This window comes from Papio anubis, chromosome 9 (genome assembly GCF_008728515.1).
Source record: "Papio anubis isolate 15944 chromosome 9, Panubis1.0, whole genome shotgun sequence".
NCBI classification, from domain to species: domain Eukaryota; kingdom Metazoa; phylum Chordata; class Mammalia; order Primates; family Cercopithecidae; genus Papio; species Papio anubis.
Window position 1 is genome coordinate 637,552 of NC_044984.1, and position 6,684 is coordinate 644,235.

The window sequence follows — 6,684 nt, forward strand, 5'->3', positions numbered from 1 at the left end:
GGCCTCAAGTGATCTACCCACCTCGGCCTCCCAAAGTGCTGGGATTACAGATGTGAGCCATTGTGCTAGGCCACATTTTTATTTTTAATTGTTCTGTTTGTGTTTTGTTTACTCACACAGAAAAGGAGAATCATACCTCCATTCCACCACCCCACTCCAACCCCTCCACCGTGGCGCCAATGCTACAGACCACTCCCCACCTCAGTCCCAGAAGAATGGAAGGAAGGCTGCAACTTAAGAGACTGGGGTTAGAAGTGATCTTCAGAAATGGTTTGCCTTGCCTGCGTCTAGAGTTCTTACGGTACGGGTCCTCCAGGTGGTTTTCAGGCTTTTCTCTTATGTAACCATGTTTATGAGGTGAAGTTATTTGACGATGTGCTTGTACTGCTTTCAAATAATGAAAACCAGCCATTGCCCTACTAATGTCTCATCAGAACAAAAATTCTGCCTTCCACGTGCAGACCGCTCTCTGGTTTTCAAAACTACTGCTTCTCCCTTCCGGAACAGCCCTACCTTCCCACTTGGAAGGGGGCACGGGAAAGTGGCTGCACTGAGTTGCCCCTCCTGCCTCCCTTCCCTCCCCTCCCCTCACCCTCTCCACCTCCTGCTTTGCAGGAGGCAGTGGGTTGATGTCCACGTTGATCTGCAGGTGGGTTCCAGTTGGACAGTCTCTGGACAAAAGCAAAGCCTACTTTTCTCCTCAGGGTGAAAGGGGTGGGGAGAGACCATGAGGATGGGAGGAGTGTGCCCCAAATCAAAATGCTTCTCCTGGAAGTCAGGAAAGAATTCCAGATCACTAGCTCTGACCAGACTCTTGTGCTAAAGAAACAGGCTGGGGCCGGGTGCGGTGGCTCACGCTTGTAATCCCAGCACTTTGGGAGGCCGAGGTGGGTGGATCACGAGGTCAGGAGATCGAGAGCATCCTGGCTAACACGGTGAAACCCCGTCTCTACTAAAAATACAAAAAATTAGCTGGGCATTGTGGCAGGCGCGCGTAGTCCCAGCTACTCAGGTAGGAGAATTGCTTGAACCCGGGAGGTGGAAGGTGCAGTGAGCGGAGATCGCGCCACTGCACTCCAGCCTGGGCGATAGAGCGAGACTCCGTCTCAGAAAAAACAAAACAAAACAAAAAACAGGCTGTAAGGGCAGTCTCTTCTAACACTGCCCTGGAGCTAGGTTATTTCCTAGACTGGCTCAGAAAATATCTGTCTTTGAGGACAGTGCTGCTTTAGCATAGAATCTAGCAGAACACCGTCGTTCTACATGGTCCTGGCATGACCTCCCCTTGGGGTGTGGACGGCGGAAAAGGGCACATAGTTTCGGTTTGACAGCCTAAGATGTGAATCCCAGTTGAGCCATTGACTAGCTGTGACCTTGAGCACATTAACTTTCCTGAACTTCAAGTTTTCTCATCTTAAGTCGGGGTTAATAATACTTACACTGTGGCCCTAAAAAATCAGAGAGAAAAAAGAGTCTATGCAAAATGCTTCCTTCATACAAAGGGCCCAGAAGCGGTAGTTTTTTGTTTGTTTGTTTTTTGAGACAGTTTCGCTCTTGCTGCCCAGGCTGGAGTGCAATGGCGGGATCTCGGCTCACTGCAACCTCCGCCTCCCGGGTTCAAGTGATTCTTCTACCTCAGCCTCCCCAGTAGCTGGGATTACAGGCGCCGCCACCACACCCGGCTAAATTTTGTATTTTTAGTAGAGACGGGGTTTCGTCATGTTGGCCAGGCTGGTCTTGAACTCCTGACCTCACGTCCGCCTGCCTCGGCCTCCCAAAGTGCTGGGATTACAGGAGTGAGCCAGGGCCGGGCGCGGTGGAAATAAAATTAGTTTTTAAATTGTTGTTAAAATTAAATTAGAAAGTTTGAAGACTAAATATAGTTCAGACATTGTTGCCTGGTCTATTGGTCAAACAGATGTATACCGACACTGCTAGATGTTTCAAGATTATAAGGCCGGGCCGGGCGCGGTGGCTCAAGCCTGTAATCCCAGCACTTTGGGAGGCCGAGACGGGTGGATCACGAGGTCAGGATCACGAGGTCAGGACATCGAGGCCATCCTGGCGAACACGGTGAAACCCCGTCTCTACTAAAAATACAAAACAAAACAACAACAACAACAACAACAAAACCCACCTCTACAAGCGTGAGCCACCGCGCCCGGGGCCATTATTATTAATAACTGAGGGACGCCTAGGGAAAACTCAGCAGGAAATCAAGGACTCTTGTGAGAAAAATGGAACCCAAATAGCCCGGACTGGCGCTCCCCGGACTCTGCAGCCGGCGGCGCTGCCGGCGGACGGGGCGGGCTGGGGGCGGGGGGCGCGGCGGAGACGAAGGGGAAGGGGCTGCGCGGCGAGGTTTGCGTCGGGAAAGGTGAGGGCGGCCCGGGCCTCCCGCGGGGGAAGAAAGAGGTGCAGCCACGTGACGCAGCTCAGCCCAGCCCCGGGCGCGCCGGGACCGGATGCGGGAAGTGGGTTCGGGGCCCCGCTCCCCTGCCCGGCTCGCCCGCCCGCGTCAGCTGACCTGGTTTCCGCGGGCCCCGCGCCCGGCCCCGCGCTCCGCTCCGCGCCCGCCGGCCCGGCCCTCCCTCCCCAGCTAGCCCGGCCGCCGCGGCCTCTTCGGCCCAGCGCCCGGGGCCGTCCTGCAGTTCCCCCGAGTGGGCCCGCAGGCCGCGGCCGCCTGCTCAGCACAGGACCCTTCGCCTCCCCGCGACAGGCGCCTTCACCTCGGGACCCGGCCGCCCTGTTCCCCGCGGCCGCCCCGCTCCCCGCGACGCCCCGCGCCCCGCGACTACCTGCTCTCCGCGGCCGCCCTGCGCCGCTCTGTCCCCCTGCAGCCGCCCAGGCCTCCAGCGAGGGCCGCCGAGGGCTCCAGGCACACCCAGGCCCGTCCTTCTCGCCCGCAGCGCCCCCCCGGGACCCTCAGGGACCCACCTGCCCTGCCCCCGGGGCGCGGCTGTCTGGAGCCTCGGCGCCGTCGCAGCCTCGCAGCCTCCCCGCCTCGCGCCGCGTGGAGCCGGGACCGCGGAAGAAAGGGTCGCCGCGGCCGTCGCGCCAGCCCTCGGGCCTACATCTGCTCGCGGCCACGCGGCTCGCGAACTAGGGAGGGGAGAAGGGAAGAAACAGCCGATTGGATTCGGGAACACGACTCTGCCCCCTCACGTCACCCTCCCGAGACCTGTGGGACGTGTCGCCATTTTAGGGCTGGAGACGAGGAAACCGAGGCGCGGAGAGATGAAGCCACCGGGCGGCTGCTTTGCCGCGAAGCCAAAGCCACCACGTTTTCTCAGCGGCGGTAGCTGGAGCCGCGCCTGAGCGCATCTGCCACCGGCCAAGAGGTCGCATCTTTTCTGGAACTTGCTCCCCGCTCGCATCACGGGAGCAGTCGGTCTGCTCTTCCAGTAGAAACTGTTTTGCCACTTTCGGGGGGAATCTTGAGTTACCAACTCAACTCTCGGGTCTTAGATAACGCTTTCCTGGACCCCACAAGATGCTCCAGCACCTCTACTTCCCTTTTTGATAGCCCTCGTAATACAATATTTGATAGCCCTCGTAATACAAAAAGAGCGATATTGCAATTGCCCTTTTCCTTGTCCGTCTCCCTCTGCAGATGGAGCTAAGGGACCTGAGCGCGGGCACCATGGTCTTCATTGCCGCCGCAGCAGTAGCTGAAGTGCCATGGGCCGGCTCCCGGGGTGCCATAGGTTCCCAGGAACACCGTTTGAGAACCACTGAACTAGAGTCTGCAAGTTAACGTAAGGCAAGAAGGAAAACCAGAAACAACTGTAAAAGCCTGACCTTTCATCACCTTCATACTGGCCATCATTTGTCGAGTGCTTCTTCGATAACAGACATGGTTCTCGGTGTGGGAGTGCAGTGCTCCTCGAACATAAATGGGTCCGAATCGCAGGGGATCTTGGTGAAATGCAGGTTCTGATTCAGTACCTCTGGGGTGGGGCCTGAGAGTCTGCATTTCCAACAAGCTCCCAGGATACTTCGTGTAGAAAGGCTTTGGTGTATTAACGTATTCTGTCTTCTTAATAATCCTGTGAAATAACACTGCTATTCCCACTTTACCGATGAGGAAACAGGTTAAGTACATATGAACTTACATCAAAATAAATAGACTGCAGGGCAAGGAGGGAGGGGAGAATAGTGTGGGCAGTGTACAGTTTTAGAAGAAGCAGAAGCAAAGTTCTAGGCAGAGGAAAAAGGATTTACAGAAAGCCTGACATACAGGGCAGGGGGACGGGGCCTACACACAGGGCTGTCTCACCATTAGATATTATATGCACAGTACTTGGGGCTATGGGCTTCCTGAAGGTCCCAAGTATTTGAGACCTGAAAAAAGTTTATTGACACCCACATAGGAAAAATGAACATTTAAATTAATAATTCCAAAATTCAAATCATGAATTGTTTCAAAGATTTTACATGATAGAATTCATATTTAGTAAGTGATATGGGTATATTTTAATGCATTTGATTTTAAAAATGGGATAGGGCCTACTAAGAACAGGCCAAGCCCTGGCCCCAGTGGGTTTGGATATAATCCTGAGGGCAGCTGGGAACCACTGATAGAAGCAGGAGAATGTTCTCTGTGGCTACAGTGAGGAGAATGGATTGGAGGGAGGCCAGACTGGAGGCCCAGTGGCTAGAGACCAGATAGGCAGTTACAGTCTTCCAGATTGCGAGACAATGTCTCTTTAGTGCCAAGATTAGCATAAAATCATAGCATTATATAACCCAATTATTCTTTGATTCCTTCGGCCCCAATCTGACTCAGCATTCTAAATTTACTTAAGGTCTGGGGACAAGGGTTTTTGGCAAATCCTTGAAGGCAAATGATGTTACAGTCAATCAGTACATGCCTTGAGCCAGACAGACGTGGTTACGGGCCTCAGTTCTGCTGCTTGCTAGCTGTGTGACTTTGCACAGTGATTTAACTTCTCTGGGCCTCAGATTCCTTACTGGTAACATAAGCATAATGGTTTCCTCACAGAATTAAGTGAGAAAACTATGTATATAGGACTTCTTACGGAGTAGGTACTTAGAAATAAATGGTAGCCGTTATCATTTATGTGCCTTTGTTCTGATATATGCTTAAGTTTTCTCTAGGAAGGAACAGAGGGTAAATTATTTAGTATTTTCATCAATCTTCTGAGATAAAAATTATTATCCTCATTTTGCAGATAAGGAAAAGGGTTCAGAGATTAGATCACAGCTCTGTGAAGTAGGGGCACAAAGTGGTCAACTGGGAAGAGCTGGACTTTATTTTCCTTGTACTTCTGTCCATGCACTCTCTCCAGCAGTTGACATCTGCCCTCTTTGATGGCTCCATGACCAATTTCCCTTAGTCATGGCATGAGTCAGCCATGAGGGCTGATGGCGCACCACCGAATACAATGCTGTGGTGCCACTGGCCTCCATTTCCCTTCTTCTCCCACGTTTTCCAGCCTCCCTAATACCTTGCCCCCCAGTTTTATTGCTTCTGGATTTTCCTTATTAAAGAGCTTGTCTCTGAGACTCAGACAGAGCCGCCCCAGACTGGGATGGCTTCCAGGGTACCTCCCTTTCAAGGGAGCAGATAAGTAGGTCACATCGGGATGGTGAGGGAGGAAGCTGACTTCTTATGGGAGGAGGAAAAATACTGCAGGTCACATGGAGAATGGAAAACAAAATAACAGGGTTTCTCTGTTTTCCTAATTCTCTCACACAATCTCACAGGGACAGCCCCCTGCCGGCCACTATTACTGTGACTAGCATTCTGGAAACAGCACAGGCAATACTGATTTATTGGATCTTGTCGACCCTGTGCTCCCCTCCATCCCACCTGCCTCCTCTTCAGGCTACCCCATAGCCCCCCAGGATATTTTTTTCTCCTATATGGTGAAGCGAAATCTCAGCTTTTACAAGAGCTTCCACCTTGTGGACTGCCCCTTGAGGGCCTAAAAGCACAGAGCTCTGCAGCTTGGAAGCTCTTGGGGGCAGGAAGGCACTGCCCGTGAGTGGCTGCGGCAGCCCAGGATCCCGTTTACAGAGACACCTTTGAAGCAACCAGGTTAGGTCATGGGTTCTGCAAGATTCCTGCTCCCCTTCCCAACCCTAGTGAAGGCAGTTCACAACAACGAGTGTGGGTGAGCATTAAATTACATAGATCACTGTGAAAACCAGAGAAAGAGAGACAGCAACAGAGGAAGGGTGCGGCATTAGAGATCCAACACTACCAACCCCACCCTGTCCCACTATCCCTTGGGACCGAGCCCTGTTTGAATCATAACACTGGGCGGTCACATTTCTAGGAAACTACAGCTGAAGAGGAAAGGTCCTGGTTGTGTGAGTGAGGCTGTGTACAGATTAGGACTGAAAATGTGTATCCGGGCAGACAATTGGTTTCTGGACTCCATGCCCGAGGCACAAGACAAACACACAAAACCAAACGACCGAAGCCTGACCCCTCAAACCTGAGGGTAAACAAACCTGCTTCCCTGGACGAGGGTTGTGGAAACAGGGAGTTCACCTCTGGAGCGGCGCAGGGGTTTTCCATTCTCCTGGCGTGGAGCCTGGTCAACTTCTAGCTCAGAGGCTCGCCGTTCCAGGATACTGGGAGCGCTCTCACAGAGGCATGGAGGTGATGCTCCAGACTTTGGGCTGGCACTCTGTCCCACCTGACTTCCACAT

At 53.0% G+C, this 6,684-nt stretch overlaps 1 pseudogene across 1 annotated transcript; it reads left to right on the top strand.

Moving 5' to 3' along the window:
- The first annotated feature begins 2,465 nt into the window (after positions 1 to 2,465).
- On the top strand, positions 2,466 to 5,533 carry LOC116268964 (annotated as a pseudogene). The gene is made up of 3 exons (XR_004176266.1): positions 2,466 to 2,517; positions 2,600 to 3,341; positions 3,614 to 5,533. The product of XR_004176266.1 is annotated as a translation initiation factor IF-2-like (transcript).
- The last annotated feature ends 1,151 nt before the right edge of the window (positions 5,534 to 6,684 follow it).